At 42.5% G+C, this 18,855-nt stretch overlaps 1 long non-coding RNA gene across 1 annotated transcript; it reads left to right on the plus strand.

Annotated features, from left to right (window-relative positions):
• Window positions 1–4,713: 4,713 nt before the first annotated feature.
• LOC123331426 lies at window positions 4,714–18,855 on the plus strand. Its single transcript, XR_006548070.1, has 3 exons — window positions 4,714–4,980; window positions 10,119–10,197; window positions 18,592–18,855. It is a non-coding gene; the product is annotated as an uncharacterized LOC123331426 (long non-coding RNA).

Below are 18,855 nucleotides of genomic sequence, written 5' to 3' on the forward strand. Positions count from 1 at the left end.
CCCGGGTTGCTGCAATGGGAGGCCGGGAGGCGAGGGCTGCAGTCCGAGTGGGCTGCGGAGATTTCCCCAGGACTCAGAGGTGACGCTTCGGCGATCCGGGACCTGTTAGCCGGCGCAGTAAGGCTGGGGGCACGCGGGAGACGCGGGGCCTCGTGGCAGAAAAGTTTTGCGTGAACTGGTTACTGGAGACTCCAAAGGGAGCAACACGTTCGCAGGAGACAGGCTGCGATGAAAACAGCAACTTTCTGTCTCGCTCGCTCTCCTGCTAACGCGCACACACGGCGAGATCTTCAGATTTGACGCTTCTCGCTCGGCTCCCCTTGTGTGGCGCTTCGGGATTGATTATCCTCGCCTTTTCTCCTATGGAAATGCCCGGTTCACCGTGATTTTCTGACCTGTGGGGTACTGCTGATCTGAGCATTGCTTGAATAAAATAGTTGCTCAATAAGGCCGCCTTGTATAAAGTTTATGGCACTTTGTCAACTAGTCCGGTTTTTAAAAAAATAACTGAATGAAGTGAAGGATGCCTCTGTGCCTGCTGGGAAAAAAAAAAGGCATCCCAGACAGGAGGAGATATAGGTTCAAGATATCCCATCTGAATATCACACTCCCCCACCCTAACTCACCCCATCACCGCCCAGCCCACCCCCGGACCACGCAGCCAAATTTAAGATGCTACTTTGAAAACAAGAATTCTTCATCTCCCAGGGATGTTCATGTCAATCAAGTACCGCTCAACAGAAAACACATTTTTAGCACTTAAAGGAAAGTATTTCTCTTGTGCTCTTTTATGGTGAAGAATATATTCAAAGACCTAATAAAATTGAGTGGAAGTTGTTTGTTGCCCAGTGGCCTACTAGATCCACCTTGTGAGAATTTAAGATTTTAAAAGAACTCTAGTTACATAATATCCTTTACTCTGGGATTCTATAAAGTTGCCTCTAGCAGTTTCTAGAAAGTCACAAAATAAGCTTCAGATTTTTCTGCATAAAAAGTAGAAGCTGAGTATAAGTCACCAAAAATTAAAAAAAAGGGGGTTTTCCCTTGGCATAATACAGTTGGCTAGAAAACAGTATTTTACTCTTTTCAAGTCCAGCTTGGACAAATAGGGGTCCTGATGCTCACTTTGTGTTTCAACATGTGAGGATTCCTGTTTCTTAGGGACTGATGGGAGTGCTTGGAGGATAGTAATAGTGCAGGTCTGATCTCCAGTATGCTGCTAAATTGCTTCAGTCATGTCCAACTCTGTGCGACCCCATGGACTGCAGCCTACCAGGCTCCTCCGTCCATGGGATTTTCCAGGCAACAGTACTGGAGTGGGGTGCCATTGCCTTCTCCGATCTCCAGTATATGTTCTATTAAATGCTTGTGCGCCTACTGACTTATTGAAAGAAAGTGGTCAGTCCTACTGATGCCTTCACTATTCTTTGTCCTGACCTCACACATTTCTGATTCTTGACCTGTTTGGAGTCGCAGCTCTAGCCTCAAAAGTCTTCTCCCTTCCTATCCACCTTGCAGACTTTGTATCAGTTATCTACTGCTATATGACAAACCAGTCTGAAATGTGTTGGCCTAAAACAGTATTGATTCATGCAGCCCAAGATTCTGTGGACTGGCAATTTTGACTGGGCTCAACTGGAGGGTTCTGATCTCAGCTGGGCTCACTGATGGCCCTGCTGGGTGCGAACTAGTCTCAGATGGCCTCAGCTGGATAGCTCATCTTTTGATGGATGTGGTCTCTTTCCCTTCAACAGGCTTAAGTCAGCCCGACATATTCTAAGAGAGTGGCCAGAAGCATGCAGGGTGTCTTGAGGCTCAGAACTGGCACCTCACCACTGCTTCCATTACAAGGCGAGCTCCAATTCCAGGGGTACATGCTGAATATGAAGAGCTGAAAACTTGCATTGCCAAGGGGCAGAGATCCAGAGAGGGGAAAATTGAGGCTGTTTCTACAATCCTTTGCAGATAGTGAGCCTCCTTTGAGGTCCACCTGCCCCTGTAGCCTTCTTCCATAGACGCCAGACACTCGAAAAACCCCTGCATTTGCAGCCTCCTCGTATTTGATGTTATTTTATTGAGCCCAAGAATTTCCATGTTACTCCCATCTCTTCAACTAGTAAGCTTGTTAAGAAGCCAAGACCCTGTTTGAAAGCATTCCCCTGTTTTAACCCAATTTGCGGGACACAGTAAGTGCTCAATAAATGTCAGCTGATTAATGAGGATGATATGGTAATGTGCTTCCCACACGTTACCCCAACACCACCCAACACTGTCTCAGAGATCAAGTCCAGAAGTGAAAACAACAATAATATTTTAAAGCACTGCTTTACAGGCTCATTAAATGTGAATCCCCCTACTTTGTAGTTCACAAAGCATTTTATTTTTGATTAAATATAAACTGCCTCGTATGTTTAATGCCCTTTTTATGTGTTTGTTTAAGCCTTTACCTTTCTCCCATGTTTTCTTCTACTCCTCCCTCAGCTCAGTGGTGTTAAGGGTTATTTTCCATGCACCTGTGAGATCTGTTTGCATGTGTATTTCATTTCAGTTCTTGCCTTGGGGTCTTCCTTTCCGGGTAATTCATCAGTCACCATTTCCTGGTTTTTATCAGTAACATTTTGGAAGTTAATCAAATATTTTCATAGTAGATATTTTTACATAGTTTCTCTTTAAGAATCCTTTTTTATTTTTTAAAAAAACCTTTTATTTTGTATTGGAGTATAGCCAATTAACAATGTTGTGATAATTTCAGGTGGACAGCAAAGGGACTCAGCCATACACATACATGTATCCATTCTCCCCCAAACTCTCCTCCCATCCAGGTTGCCTTATAACATTGAGCAGAGTTCCCTGCTATACAGTAGTTGGGAAGGAAATTTCTAATATGATCAACATAAGCTTGAGAAATGCATGAATAATTGTTCAGTGTGATTAATTGCTTTTCAGAAAAATAACAATTTAATTTGCCCACACCATTGTTTTCAAAAGTCAAAGGGGCTTGTTCTTGGAAACATCCTAACACGAGGGTACTTATACCCTGCATCAGACTCACTCGTGAATCAAAATGCACAGATTGCCAGCCCCATCCCAGAGTTCTAAAGGGCCGGGGCAGGCCCCAAGAATCTGCATTTCTAACAAGTTTCCAGGTGCTACCCAAGCTGCTGGTGGAGAGACCACATTTGAGAACCACTGCCAAAAACTGTAGATTTATAACTTTGATATGCATGGCATAATGATGCTATGCTGCTGCTGCTGCTAAGTCGCTTCAGTCGTGTCCGACTCTGTGCAGCCCCATAGACAGCTATAGGCATGTGTAAATAGACATAGACTTTATATGCAAATATTCAACTTCCCCTGCATCACAAATGTTCCCCAGCCCAGTTTTGAGAAGGTAATGTGGAGATTGCCTCCTTGGTTATTAGAGACTGGCATTATCTAGCAGATTGATCCTGACTAGTTAAGAATGACCATGTATTGATAATAAAGGTGAGTGCTTTCTTGAGGACTTCTCTCATTGGTCAGTTGAAAGCAAGAGGAAAACTAGAGATCAGCGTGGCTGTCAAAATGTTACCTGGTAATATTTATCTGCTTAAGTGGGGAAAGAACAGACAAAATTACACAGGTAAAAATGAAAGACTATTTTTACTAGTTTAGAAAATCTGAAGAGGAGACCCACAGTGCAGTGGCAACCTGAAAAGGTTTACCCACCCCCAGCACTTTATACCTGATTGTTGTTCAGTTGCTAAGCTGTGTCCAACTCTTGCGGCCCCATGGACTGTAGCCCACCAGGCTCCTCTTGTCCATGGGATTTCCCAGGCAATAATACTGGAGTCAATTGCCATTTCCTTCTCCAGGGGATCTTTCCCCACCCAGGAAACGAACCCATGTTTCCTGCATTGGCAGGGGGATTCTTTAACACTGAAGCACTAGGAAAGCACTTACACCTGATTAGATCACTGCACTTGATTTGATGCTTCTAATTGGTGGTTCTTGAAGGGGCAACAGGAAATCCAAGGAGGCACTGGTATCCACTTTATCATCATTGACCACCAGCACAGAGAGTGCACGCCTTCAGCCGTAAATCATGAAACCAGTGATCTCCTGTGTCCTGAATTCACAGTCTCCCAAAGCATCCTCACCTGCGTAGCGGCCTGTCTTGGAGTAGATATAGGGTTCCGAAAAACAGGATTCTGACTGTTTACAAGTGATTTTCGCTAACAGGCTGTAAGATACTTATTTGAGATCTGGTCATAAAATTCACGCAGTGATTCACTGGTGTGCACCCATCTTAGATCACTGCTTATTTTGACTGAGTCAGCTATGATTGCTGGGCTGGGCTGGGCTGGCAATCCTGTCTCTCCCATCATCTATCCAGTTTGTATGAGTTCATGATGGTTTTCGATGGGTTATTGGTGATGGTGGGGTGTGTGTGTGTGTGTGTGTGTGTGTGTGTGTGTGTGTGTGTGTGTGTGCACACGCACATAAGTATATTTTCTAAAAGAGAAAGGAGGAACCTGGGGGTGAAAACAGAGAAAGAAGGAAGATGGAAAACAGGGAACACGATGGGAGGCATTCCCCAGGCTGGCTCAGAACAAGGGCTCATGCTTCTAGGGACAGAACCACAAGTAAAGGCTGAAGTGGCCATTTTGATGGAGAATCCTGTAAGACTTAAAGTCACCACACCACGCCTATTGCTTGAAAACTCAGGTGGAAAGGTGAAAAAGCTGTGTGATGGGGGAGGCTACTTTCCATTTCTGGGAAGAAGGACCCCTGCGGGTGTGTCCTGAAGGAACTTGCGGGGGACAAGCCAGCAGTGGGAGTCCCACCGCACCTGTGAGAGAAGTGGGGAGCTGTGTTCTCATGACACTTAAAAGAGAAGACCAAAGAGAAGCAGAGCAGCCAGGGCTCACGTGTGGCCGCCCCGTGGTGGAAATTCCCGGCCACTACATAGCACGCCGGAGAGGGAATGTGGAAAAGAAGGTAGGAGCCCGTGATTACATCCATGTCAGCTAAGAAACTAGAAATAAAGCTATCGATATCAATAAGACTTCCTTAGTACCCACCTTGGGGCCAGTGAGATGATGAATATTAATATTATTATTGACTATATTACATATCACAATAGTGTTGTTTAGTGGCTAAGTTGTGTCCGACTCTTTGTGACCCCATGGACTGTAGGCCACCAGGCTCCTCCATCCATGGAATTTCCCAGGAAAGAATACTGGAGTGCGGTGCCATTTCCTCCTTCAGGGTATCTTCCCAACCCAGGAATCGAACCCGGGTCTCCTGCACTGCAGGTAGATTCTCTACCATCTGAGCCACCAAGGAATCCCATATATCACAATACTATTGTATTAATAATAATATTATAATACTATGATATAAAGAGAATCATTATTATCATCATTTTGCAGGTTATTGAAGGCAGTTGTTGAGATCAAATACTGTTTTTATCACTTTTCCTTGAGCAATTTTCTTTCTTATGCTTTATTAGTTGTTCTTGTTGTTCAGGCACTAAGTTGTATCCAGCTCCCCGTGACCCCATGGACTGCAGCCCACCAGGCTACATGGAATCTCCAGGGAAGAATACTGGAGTGGGTTGCCACTATTAGTCATAGGGCACCATCAGTAAGATACCATATAAACCATCCAATAGAAATAATGCCACTTAAGATACTGAATACATTATATATGATATTCATTTCCCTTCAAAAATTGATTTGAAAACTTCACAGTGGTATCATTACTGATACATAGGAATAATGACTATGAATCTTATTTATTTCTAAGAACATGTGATGGGGCTTACTGTTGCTATTTACAAATATGCCAGTTGTGAAGAAAGAAGAGTCCCTTCTGGTAGGTTTTGCATCAGCATTTATTATATCTACTCATGAAAGAGTGGCATAAATTAATATTTTATCATCCACCCCCTAACCTGGGATTCCTTGTTAGAACATTATAAGTTTTCCCCATTAAGCTGATGCTTTGACTCAGAAACACATCAAATGTTAGACCAGGAATGAATCCTAGGTATCTGGTTCAAAGTTCTTAATTTTATATATGATAAAAAGGTTCAGAGAAGCTGACTGCTTTTCATAAAGCTGTTTTCAGAATGAGGTTTAGAACTCAGGTTCCAGCTCTCCCAACTCTATGCTGTGCCCGTGAGCCACAAGAGTTTGACGAAGAACCCTGTCATAAGCCTCCCTAAAAAGCTGGCAGCCTTTCAAAAATCATTTCTGGAAGGGATAGGATACACAATACTAGCACTTCAGTTCCCCGTCACAAAGGTCTCCTCTTACGAAGGAAGGAGGTCTTGGCCCCTAAGCCTGCCCTGAGAGGCCCCGATGTTGCTTCTCCTGACCACACCATTCCCAAAAAACAACACGCAACAGCTTGCTGTTTGTGGTCCCTGTTTCATGAGTGCGTCGTTATTCCACAGTTAAGCTCTTCTCTGGCATAAGACGTATGCCCCAGTTGGGATGTGAAAAAGTTAAAGACTTTTCATCATCTTTTCCTAGAATGCATCTGTGTTAGTTTAAAAAAAAAAAAATCTAAAACTGGCCCCCACACAAGTTGAGGGGGGAGAGAAAGACTGAGAAAGAGGCACATCACCCCAGACTGGTGGGTGTCAGATTTAATGAGCGAAGTCATTTCCAAAAGACTGAACCCCAAACACTGATTCTTCAGGGAAGGAATTCACTAACTTCTTAACCTCATACTCTGGGCTCAGCATCCCCAAAGAGCCTCCTTAACAGTCTGCAAAACAATCTTACTCCATAATCTATCCTCATGGAATCAGTTTATTGAACAGTCTCAACTGGGTGGGAAATGGCTTTCCTGTTTTCTCCAGCCACTACCTTCAAATATCTTTGAATATTTGAAGAGATGTCCTGGCCCTCGTTTCAGGCAGATCCTGTAGCTTCCAGATTTTTACAAGTATATGAAGGAATCCCATTGCATTCATGGCAACTACCATGCAGGGATTGAAGGGGTCTGGTCCAGGCTAAATCTCATGAAACCTCATCTCCAATCCCAGGCCTGTCTCCAAACACCCTAAATCGGGCTGCGACGTGGTGGGAGAGACTGGCCTGTCCCTCTCCTTTCCTCCTTATCCTTCCCCTTCTACTTTTGGCTTTTCCAAGGTCTGGATTGAGGAAGATAAAATGAAAGGAAAAGCATATATTTTTTGTTTGCTTGAATTCCTCTGCATTTTAGTTCTTCCATAGCTATTACTGGCTGGCCATCAGTGACTTCTTTGAGGCAGACATCCAAATAACTAGCACTTTTGTGAGGTTCACAGGAAGCTGCCTTAGAAACCCTGCAGGTCCTCAACACTGCACAGTCCCCAGACAAAGGTGACCCAGGTTGTGGCTTACCTCTTGAAATTTCCCCATCCCTAATGGTGTATCTCCTTCCATCCTAACCTACCACCTACTGCTACCACCGCAGTGTTCTCTTGCCCCAGCAAGTCACCTTGAGGACAAGTACTTTTAAGGTAGCTTCTACCTTTCACAGCATCCTCTTAAGCCACGGGAAACTCAAACATCCTTTCCATGCCAAACGATGACAAGGCAGGCTACTATTCGCTCATTTCACTCTGTCATTGGAGGTGTTCCATCTGCTGTCCTACCTTCAAAATTCCCCCAGGTAAGAAGCAGGTCCCAGTCTCCATTTCCATGTACACCTCAAACATCAAGAGCACCTTGATCCCTCTCCCCCATCTCCAGCCGTCTCAGGGAAGGCATAAGGGCTTCTATGTTTGAGCCAGTCTCTCACAGAGGGGAGAGCTGCCAATTTCCTCCTGTTCTAGGGACACCCATATCTTCATGTAGCTTTCTTGAACCCTCTCAGTTGGTTTAAAGAGTTGTTCCCTTCTTTTACTGAAGTGAGTGGGGGAAACGCCACAGTCCTCCCTAGTTAAGCCAACAGCTCACTACCTCTATGTATTCCTTGCTTCTCTCCATGGGATGGGGATGAGTTACAAGGTAATAAGGAAAAGGGTGATAACTCCAGGACAAGCCCAGTCACAGGTTAGTAAGTTCATGAAGTATACAGTATCCCACAGCCCATATTATATTGGGTTGGCCAAAAAGTTCATTTGGATTTTTCCATAACATCTTATGGAAAAACCTCAACCAGTTTTTTTGGCCAACCCAATATTTGTGCTAGGCATGGAATTAGGGCAACACAGCAAAATCAACAAGGAAAGTATTTGAAATGTTCTATAAAGGAAAAGGAAAAGGGAAGGAGGGCAGTTCTTTTCTGAGGTCATTGATACAATATTAAAGATGGGCCAAAAACCCATATGGTATACAGGAATGAAAATGTCTGTGAACCCTACTTTATCAACAGCAAAATTCAGCCTACTGAGAACAAATATTTGGGAAAATAGCAGTAAGTTATTTTATCTTGATATTAAAAATGCAGATGCAATGAATAAATGATTAAAATTGGATATGATAGACTGAGCATCCTTTATATGTTATTATAAGCATTCAATTAAGTGCACTGTTGGGTCTGGAAATTTAGAAAAGGGTCAAATCTTTAAATAGTTGTTTTTCTCTCAGTAAGTTGAATTAATATAGAGGTTTTGAATTTCTTCCTCGGCCCCCAAGGCAAGAGTTCTTAATTATTAAGCAGTTTAATTTAGAATTTATATTTTTCTCACTTCAACTTTGCTGTTCTCTACTTAATTGTGAAATTTCAAAACATTCATTGATAAGAATTTTCATTAGGTTGACCAGATATCAAAATTATTTATAAGCAGCTTCTTATTTATACAAGTTTAGCAGAGTACATCATGAGAAACACTGGGCTGGAAGAAGCACAAGCTGGAATCAAGATTTCCCGGAGAAATATCAATAAGCTCAGATATGCAGATGACACCACCCTTATGGCAGAAAGTGAAGAGGAACTAAAAAGCCTCTTGATGAAAGTGAAAGAGGAGAGTAAAAAGTTGGCTTAACACTCAACATTCAGAAAACAAAGATCATGGCATCTGGTCCCATCACTTCATGGGAAATAGATGGGGAAACAGTGGAAACAGTGTCAGACTTTATCTTTTTGGGCTCCAAAATCACTGCAGATGGTGACTTTAGCCATGGTTTAAAAGATGCTTACTCCTTGGAAGAAAAGTTATGACCAACCTAGATAGCATATTCAAAAGCAGAGACATTACTTTGCCAACAAAGGTCCATCTGGTCAAGGCTATGGTTTTTCCAGTGGTCATGTATGGATGTGAGAGTTGGACTGTGAAGAAAGCTGAGCACCGAAGAATTGATGCCTTTGAACTGTGGTGTTGGAGAAGACTCTTGAGAGTCCCTTGGACTACAAGGAGATCCAACCAGTCCTTTCTAAAGGAGATCAGCCCTGGGTGTTCTTTGGAAGGAATGATGCTAAAGCTGAAACTCCAGTACTTTGGCCACCTCATGCAAAGAGTTGACTCATTGGAAAAGACTCTGATGCTGGGAGGGATTGGGAGCAGGAGGAGAAGGGGACGACAGAGGATTAGATGGCTGGATGGCATCACCAACTCGATGGACGTGAGTTTGAGTGAACTCTGGGAGATGGTGATGGACAGGGAGGCCTGGCGTGCTACGATTCATGGGGTCACAGAGTCGGACACAACCGAGTGACTGAACTGAACTGATCCATGCCTGCTAAGTTACTTCAGTCATGTCCGACTCTATGCAACCCTGTGGACTATAGCCTGCCAAGCTTCTCTGTCCATGGGATTCTCTGTCCGTGAGATTCTCTAGGCAAGAATACTAGCGTGGGTTGCCATGCCCTTCCCAGGGGATCTTCCCAACCAAAGGATCGAACCTGCGTCTCTTACTAAGTTTCCTACACTGGCAGGTTGGGTTCTTTACCACTAGCACCACCTGGGAAGCTCTAAACAGGCTCAACATATTACACACACACACACACACACACACACACACACACACACACATACCAGGGCGGGGAGAGAAAGGGAGAGGCAAAGAGACAGAGTTGTTAAGCCAAATGCCATATGACCAAACAACTCACTTTCCTTCTGGAAATTCTATTTTCCCATCTTTTCAACTTCTTACTCCCTAGAAATGCTCCTACCTAAATCTTTATTTTGTTTTCAGCTAGGAACTAGATCAATGAGATTCAGAACGGGTTCTAGATACTATTGTTTTCCTGTCAAGAGGCATTGAAAGAGGAGAGGTAAGTTTCCCTTGATATAATTTATTCTTTTGCAACACTCTCCTGCCCTTAAAGAGTATCTCTACCCCTGATCCCACCCACTCATCACTCCTTTTTAATTTCTGTTACAAAATGTGGTCACAAGTATTCCTGCAGCTCAGTATGAATCATATTTGAATTTTTCCATGGAAACATGGGTTTAGTTCAGTGCTGTTGTGGCAACCAGAGACTAACGAGTCATTAGAGGGTTGGCCTAATGGATCCCACCACCTGCAGTTCTTTCTATAGGAAATCGTGTTCAGAGTTTTGAACAATGGCCATGAAATATAAGTTAAAGATACCCTGCGTTTTTTTACAAATAACAGAGATATCCAAGAGGGAAAAAGCTCCTTAAAAAGTTCAACCTTTTCAAATGAACAATATTATTCTCATGTCTCATAGAGAAGTATCTTCAGAATTTCCTACTTAATATAAAGCAGCAAACTTGCCCTTGAAATCCATTCTTGATCCAATCAAGAATAAGATCTTTGTTCATGCCTTCTCCACGATCTAATAAACTAATCTGTGCCAAACGAATGTTTTCTTAACATCCTTACTTTTCCCATCTCCTTAACATTTTCTATTATATTTCTGCCTCAAACTCAAAAGTTCTCGTAACAAGTTAGTTAATAATGAAACCACTTTCTTGTTGTCTTTAACCTCCAACTTGATGAACTTTAGTTACCCTTAACCCTGCTATGGGATGATCTTACCTGGATTTTGTTTTTCAGTTGCTAAGTCGTGGCCAACTCTTTGCAATCCCATGGACTGCAGCACACCAGGCTTGCCTGTCCTTCACTATCTCCCAGAGTCTGCTCAAACTCATGTCCTTTGAGTCAGTGATGCCATCTGACCACCTAATCCTCTGTTGCCCCCTTCTCTTCCTGCCCTCAATCGTTCCCAGCATCGGGGTCTTTTCCAGTGAGTCGGCTCTTCACATCAGGTGGCTAAAGTACTGGAGCTTCAGCATCAGTCCTTCCAATGAATATTCAGGGTTGATTTCTTTTACGATGGACTGGTTTGATCTCCTTGCTGTCCAAGGGACTCTCAAGAGTCCTCCAGCACCACAGTTTGTAAGTTACCTGGACAGGGTTCAGTTTCTACAATTCACCAGCAGGTTGGTTGTGTCAGATGGAAGCCAACTTTGAAACTGCCCTAAGATCTAGAAATCCAAGAGCAAAGAGCTTAGCTTCAGCATCCATGGTTTCATGACAATTTGGGAAGGAATGTTAGAGATTTCTGAAATTTCAACAGACTGATTAGAAATTTCTTGGAAACTCTAGAACAAAAGACATTTTCTTACAAGTTTTGTTTCTTATCAAAATAATACATATATATATATAGTCCAAGATGATACTACTTTTATCAGATTTGTTAAAACAAATAATGTCAAGGTATCCCTAACTCCTCATTTTCCCATCCATTAAGTGATCACTTTTAACTTTTTTAGCTCTTTTGGTATTTACCCCCAAAACATGCTTGAACTGCTGTTTCTAGATTTTTTTTTCAGTCCTAGGCATTGTCTACTAACTATGGAAGACAAAGAGTTAGCTCTTTTTTTCTCCTTCTAGCTCCCAAATGGCAGCATACTGCCCATGCCCCAGAAATGCTAAAAACAAATTTTTGATTAGATATCCAGTAGCTATATTATCATACCTGTGTATGTAATGCAGAACTAAACCATTTAATACACCATGATGGAAATTTCTCCCTTGCTCAATATTTTGATTATCCTGAAGCTAATAATTATTGGATTATTTTTTCCCATTTGCTTAACTTTTTACTGGGGTGGCCAAAAAGTTCATTCCAGCTTTTCCGTAATATCTTCTGAACTTTTTGGCCAACCCAGCAGATGACACCACCCTTATGGCAAAGTGAAGAGGAACTAAAAAGCCTCTTGATGAAAGTGAAAGAGGAGAGTGAAAAAAGTGGCTTAAAGCTCAACATTCAGAAAACTAAGATCATGGCATCTGGTCCCATCACTTCATGGGAAATAGATGGGGAAACAGTGGAAACAGTGTCAGACTTTATTTTTCGGGGCTCCAAAATCACTGTAGATGGTGACTGCAGCCATGAAATTAAAAGATGCTTACACCTTGGAAGGAAAGTTAAGACCAATCTAGATAGTATATTCAAAAGCAGAGACATTACTTTGCCAACAAAGGTCCGTCTAGTCAAGGCTATGGTTTTTCCAGTGGTCATGTATGGATATGAGAGTTGGACTGTGAAGAAAGCTGAGCACCGAAGAATTGATGCTTTTGAACTGTGGTGTTGGAGAAGACTCTTGAGAGTCCCTTGGACTACAAGGAGGTCCAACTAGTCCATCCTAAAGGAAATCAGTCCTGGGTGTTCATTGGAAGGACTGATGCTGAAGATGAAACTCCAATACTTTGGCCACCTCATGCAAAGAGTTGACTCATTGGAAAAGACCCCGATGCTGGGAGGGATTGGGGGCAGGAGGAGAAGGGGACGACAGAGGATGAGATGGCTGGATGGCATCACTGACTCTATGGACGTGAGTCTGGGTGAGCTCAGGGAGTTGGTGATGGACAGGGAGGCCTGGCATGCTGTGATTCACAGAGTTGGGTCACAAAGAGTCGGACACGACTGAGCGACTGAACTGAACTGAACTGAATATGTGCTTATCACTAAGTAACCTCAAAGCCTTCCCCAACCCATCCAAATATTCTCTCGTTGCTTTTATTTACATTAGCTATTCTATCATCTTCATCTTCTTGAAGAAATCTCTCCCTAAAATTCTGACTTGTTCCAACTTCTGCGAGTTATACTTTTTAGCTGATAGTTTTCATTTACTATCAAATGAAGGGAGTGTGTTCCTTTCCTGAGCTGACTCTACTGTTTCTTAGATACAATGGCTCTTTTTTTTCTTGGTTTGCTCCTTTGTTTCAAAGGAGTACATCCTTCAGCAGCCTCCCAAGAAAGGGTACACTGGAGTCAATGTTTTCAGATGGTTCTTATACATCACTGGTAATTAACCTGTCCTTATACTTCACTGGAATTTGGCTGAGCATAGATTTCTAGGTTGGAAGTGATTTTCCCTTAGAATGTAGAAGATAAATTGCTCCACTGTTCTTTATCAGCATTGTTTTTCTGCAATTTGCAGCCATTCTAATTCCTGTTCCTTTTTATAGGATAGGTTCCCGCCTCTGTCTGGAAGCTTGTGTGGTCTTCTCTCTTTTCCTAGTGTTCTGAAATATTATGACGGACTTTAGTTGAGATCAATTTTTAATGGCTTCAGACTCCTCCCGCTGACTCCTTGATCTTACATGCCTGCTACCTCTTTTCACAGATATAATCCTACAGGTTTATTCCTTGAAGTGGGTGAGACAGGGGAGTCTGTGGACTGTGGGCCATCTTTGGGCTACTATATGCCTGCAGAAGTGAAGTGAAGTGAATTCGCTCAGTTGTGTCCGACTCTTTGCAACCCTGTGGACTGTAGCCTACCAGGCTCCTCAGTCCATGGCATTTTTCAGGCAAGAGTACTGGAGTGGGTTGCCAATGCCTAGTCATCTTTTAATCTCAACTCAAGGGTCTTCCCCTTTGAGAACATCCCTGGTTCAACCAACCTGAGTCAATCACTCCCTTTTTTTTGTGCCACTGCTGTGTCTCATATCTCTGTTGTGGACCTTGTAACACTTTATTACATTGTCTGTCTCATTTACAAAAGTCAAAGTCAAGGATAATGTTCCATTTCACGATGAAATATTCTTCTGATCCACAGAAGGAAGTAAATTGACTTCTCCTATTATGCTAAGGAGTTTATATACACTCATTAAACCCTTAAAATCCAATGAGAAATGCATCATAATGTCTATTTTACAGCTGAGGAAACCAAACCTTAGAGAGGTTAAGTTTCTTCTGCAGGACACACAAATAAGCGCAGAGGTGGGATACGACCCCAAACCTACCTGCCTCCCAGTGAGCAGCCTCTCCTCTTTGATTCTGAATGAATCCGTGTGTCCACCCTCCTGTGTGTTCCTCCCCACACGTCATGTCATGGTTTTCTAGGGCTGCTGTGAAAAAACTGCAACAAATCTGTGACTGACAACAACAGAAATTCATTCTCTCCTAGTTCTGGATGCTAGAAGTCTAGAATCAAAGTGTCCTGCCACAGGCTCTAGAGACAATCTGCTTCCTCCTGCTTCTGGTGGGTGGTTGGCAGTATTGCTCATGGCTGTGTCGCTTGAAGCTCTGCCCTGTTTTCCCATCTCCTTCTCTTCTCTCAGCATCTCCCTTATATACCTCTTTTTCTTCTAATGAGATATTTTTCCTTTTTTGGCCATGCCACATGACATGTGGAATCTTAGTTCCCTGACTAGGGATCGAACCCATGCCTCCTGCAGTGGAAGCATGGAGTATTAACCACTGCACCACCAGAGAAGTCCCCCTTATATATCTCTTATAAAGACACTTGTCAGATTTAAGACCCTCCAGATAATCTAGGATGATCTCATCTTGAAATTCTTAATTACATCTGCAAAGATGTAATTATTTTTTTCTAAATAAGGTCACGTCCACAGGTTCCATTATGTGAGGACCATCATTCCATCCAGCATATTTCCACCCTCTTTTACTTTTGGAAAAGAAACAGCATTGTTTGAAGGAAAGACCTTAACTCTGAAATGGATTCTCATTGGAATTCTAGCTCTGCCTCCTACTGGCTGTGTGATGTTTGATCAGTACCTGAAAACCATCAGCCTTTCCCTCTTCTTTAAAAGGGAAATATTTGTTTCATAGACTGATTTGGGGATTAAGTGAAGTAAATCATCTAACACATAGTAGACAGGAGTCACGGCTCATTCTCTCACCACCTTTATAAATAACGCCTCTCTAAGGCCAAATCACAAGCTGAGTGATACATACTAGATTTTATTAAAAATCACTGGAAACAAAAGTTCAGATTTTAAAAACGGCCATTGTTTGAACTCTGCACTTTTTGCTCTGAGTTAGTTTCTGTTTTCAATTTCCTGGGATCTGGTTCTGATCTTACTATACGTAAAAGTTTCATGGCTTCATCATCAAGATACGAGTTTTTAAATATTTTTGCATTTTTCTCAAAACTAACAAATATTTAAGAGATGTGTACTATGTGCCACGTTTATGAGTCTCAAAAAAGGTGTCAGTTTACAGATATACCTCATATTTTTTAAATCCAAAATAACATTGTTTAACTTGGCCACCAACTCTTTACCACATTTAATACTAGACTACTTTTGACTATTTCCAACTGGAATTTATCCTCAAGGAATGAATGTTTGCTACTCCTGAGTATATTTTTTGTTAATGTGATAAGCAGCATAGATGGGTGGAAAGAATAACAAACATAAATCAGAAGAACTTGCTTCAAAATTCAGTGTGTTATTACCAACTATGTGACCTAAGGGAAGTCATATAATCTCGCTGAGCCCATTTTTTTCTTCTACAAAGAGTGATGCAGATACCTGCCTTGTTAAACTTTTAGAGCTGCTGTCAATACATGCTCCATGGAAAAAACATACAAACCCCGGACTGGGCAAGATATACAAAGCTGAGAAACATAGAGCCTCACCCTCCCTAGCGGACAGCATCAAAATAAAATTATACCCGTGAAAGCATCTTAACGATGTTAAAGTGATGTGCGTGACTGGACCCCTTATATCCCCAGCAATGATGCTCATCCTAGAATCATGGGATAATACAGAATCCAATCTTAAGCCACTTTATGACTGATCATGGGAGTGGACAATACAACAACACCTGCCCAGACTAAAGGGGAAAGCTCCTAAAAGTTAGCAAGGGCTAAATCTCACAGTGCATGGCAACAATTTTCAAGATTCTCTTCCATTACAATTTATTACCCTATTACTTGCCCTATGGAACCCTTAAAAATTCTTATCATAGTTTTAAGGGACCATCTAGAACAGTGATCCCCAGCCCTTCTGGTACCAGGGACCCGTTTTGTAGAAGACGACTTTTCCACGGACAAGCAATGGGGGTGGGGGTGGGGATGGTTTCAGGATGATTCAAGCACATTACGTGTGTTGTGCACTTTATATCTATTATTATTACATCAGCTCCATCTCAGATCATCAGGCATTAGATCCTGGAGGCTGCGGACCCTTGCTCTAGAGAATCAGACTGAATATGCTGCCCTCCTCCCAGACCAGAGCCATCTGGTGGTGTGGTGGACCCTTGCAGCCCACATTGCTGGCCCAGCATATAAAACCCTCCTCCCGGTCCCACCACTGCTTTGTGTATGTTTATTACCAGAATGTCCTCTGTATCATCCTGCATTAATGCTATAAATAGATTACACCATCTCACACAGCAATTAAAGGAGAGATAAAGAAGGCCAACTATAACCTTGCTATTAGCACAAAGGCAAACTATAATGCATGTTAAACATAGGACGCTAAATGTTAAAGAGTGGTATAAATCCAAATAAGACACTGCTCAGAGGACTGAAAAGGGAGGAATGCAAACCAACCAAGGGGGTAGATTTGAGATCATGCCCTGCTAACCTCTACTATATTTGTTCCATTTTAAGTCTCATTCCTGCTGGCTCAGACAGTAAAGAATATGCCTGCAATGCAGCAGACCCAGATTTGATCCCTGGGTCAGGAAGATCCCCTGGAGAAGGGAATGGCTACCTACTCCAGTAATCTTATTTGGAGAATCCCATAGACAAAGGAGCCTGATAGGCTACATTCCATAGGGTCTCTAAGAGTTGGACATGACTGAGTGATTAACACTAGGTCTCTTCAATCCCATGAAAATATAAAGCATAGTCAACATATCCTGAGCAAGGCTCACTCGGCACATGGATGACTCCCCTCCCCAGCCTTCCTTATAGTCAGGAGCAGCCCGTGATGAGTTTCTGGTCAGTGGAATGTGAACAGAAGTTATGTGCATGATCTCCAGGTCTGGAAGGAAGATGACCCTTTCACATCTTGTGGGAAAGAAGGCAGAGTCCCCATCATACTGATCAAGTTAACCAAAGGAAGAGGGGCACTTGATTTGTTTACCCATTCAATACCATCATGAAAGTGAAAGTGGTTCAGTCTTGTCTGACCCTTTGCAACACCATGGACTATACAGTCCATGGAATTCTGCTGGCCAGAATACTGGAGTGGGTAGCCTTTGCCTTCTCCAGGAGATCTCAATCCAGGGATCAAACCCAGGTCTCCCACATTGCAGGCAGATTCTTTACCAGCTGAGCCAACAGGAAATACCATCATGGGAGCATGCAAAAATCTCCCACAGTGTTTGAGACTTCATACACTTTGGGAGTTAGGACCCTCTAAATAATAGCTTCTAACAGCAATTCCTTTAAAAAAAAAAAAACAGAGCATGTGTTTTGAAGATATTGTGAGCTATGCTGCTGTCACTGTTGTTCTTATGAGGACATAGAGTGTTAGTTACAAACGTGGGCTTTGCAGTCAGACAGACCTGAGTTTGAGTTCACATTAGCCACCAAGTAGATTCATGCTGTTTATTGTGTTTCTCTAAGTTTTTAGGGCTGACACTAAAAAAGGCTCAGTACTTTTTTAATGTATAATACCGGGATATTAATAGGAGTCTATTTCATAGTACTGCTGTTTATCATAGTACCTGGCACGCAGTAAGTGTTCAAGAAAAGTTGTCTTATCATTAATAAGTGTATCTAGTGCCATGTAATTTTAAAAATTAAACTGTTGATAGTCATTAGTGCTGTTATGAAGTCATTCAGGTTTTCCTTCCAGACAAGTGGGGGTTATTCCTCCCTTCCCACCTTTTAGAGTTATGTGTACTCACATGTTTAATTTTTACCAGTGAAATATGAGTGGAATAGACATGGATCACTTCCAGGTGGAAGTTTTAAGAGTCAGCATTTAAAATACTATCTTTTTTTTCTGCCACACTGGCAATGATCCAGCTAATGGCTCCTCTGTCAGCTTGGGTCCTAGAGCCAACCTATGATGTAGCGTGGCCAAGAAATAAATCCTTGTTATTTTAAGCAACTAGAGATGTTGGAGTTTATTTATTAATAGCCCCCTCTGACCTATACAGGAACAAATATTCATACGGGTAAGTTAGTTTTAAAAATAGTTTCATTGTTTTATAGCAACGTCTCATAATAGCTGACAATTGCAAAGGGCTCACAATATTCCAGGAACCACTGTATGCTTTATGTGTGTTAACTGATCCATCCATTTCCACAATAACCCCATGAGATGCCTGCAGAGTTCTTATCCTCAATGAGTAGGAGCAGAGAAGTTAAGTAGTTTGCTCAAGGTGACATATCTGATGTCTAGTGTGGTAGAAACCAGTTTCAAACCAGCCCAGCTAATTCTCAATCCTATGCCACTCATCTATGCATTCTGTTACTTCCTGCAGGGAATGCTGGAGTGTAGCTCCCAGGTAGCCTGCTTCAGGACCAAGGCTCTGGTCTCATCAGTTGTCAGAAGCACTGACTGCTGGTGGGCTGACTCCCTGAACACCGTGGAAAGCTCCCTCAGGCAGAGGGCTGCTTCCCCAACTTCAGCCCTTCTCTGAAGGACTAGCTGCCTCTGCATTGATGTTCAAGTTTTCCCTTTGCCTTTTTCTCTTTTCCTTACTTCCACTCTTCCCCAAAGCATTCCCAAATAAATTTCCTTCTTG

This window comes from Bubalus bubalis, chromosome 1, assembly GCF_019923935.1.
Source record: "Bubalus bubalis isolate 160015118507 breed Murrah chromosome 1, NDDB_SH_1, whole genome shotgun sequence".
NCBI classification, from domain to species: Eukaryota; Metazoa; Chordata; class Mammalia; order Artiodactyla; family Bovidae; genus Bubalus; species Bubalus bubalis.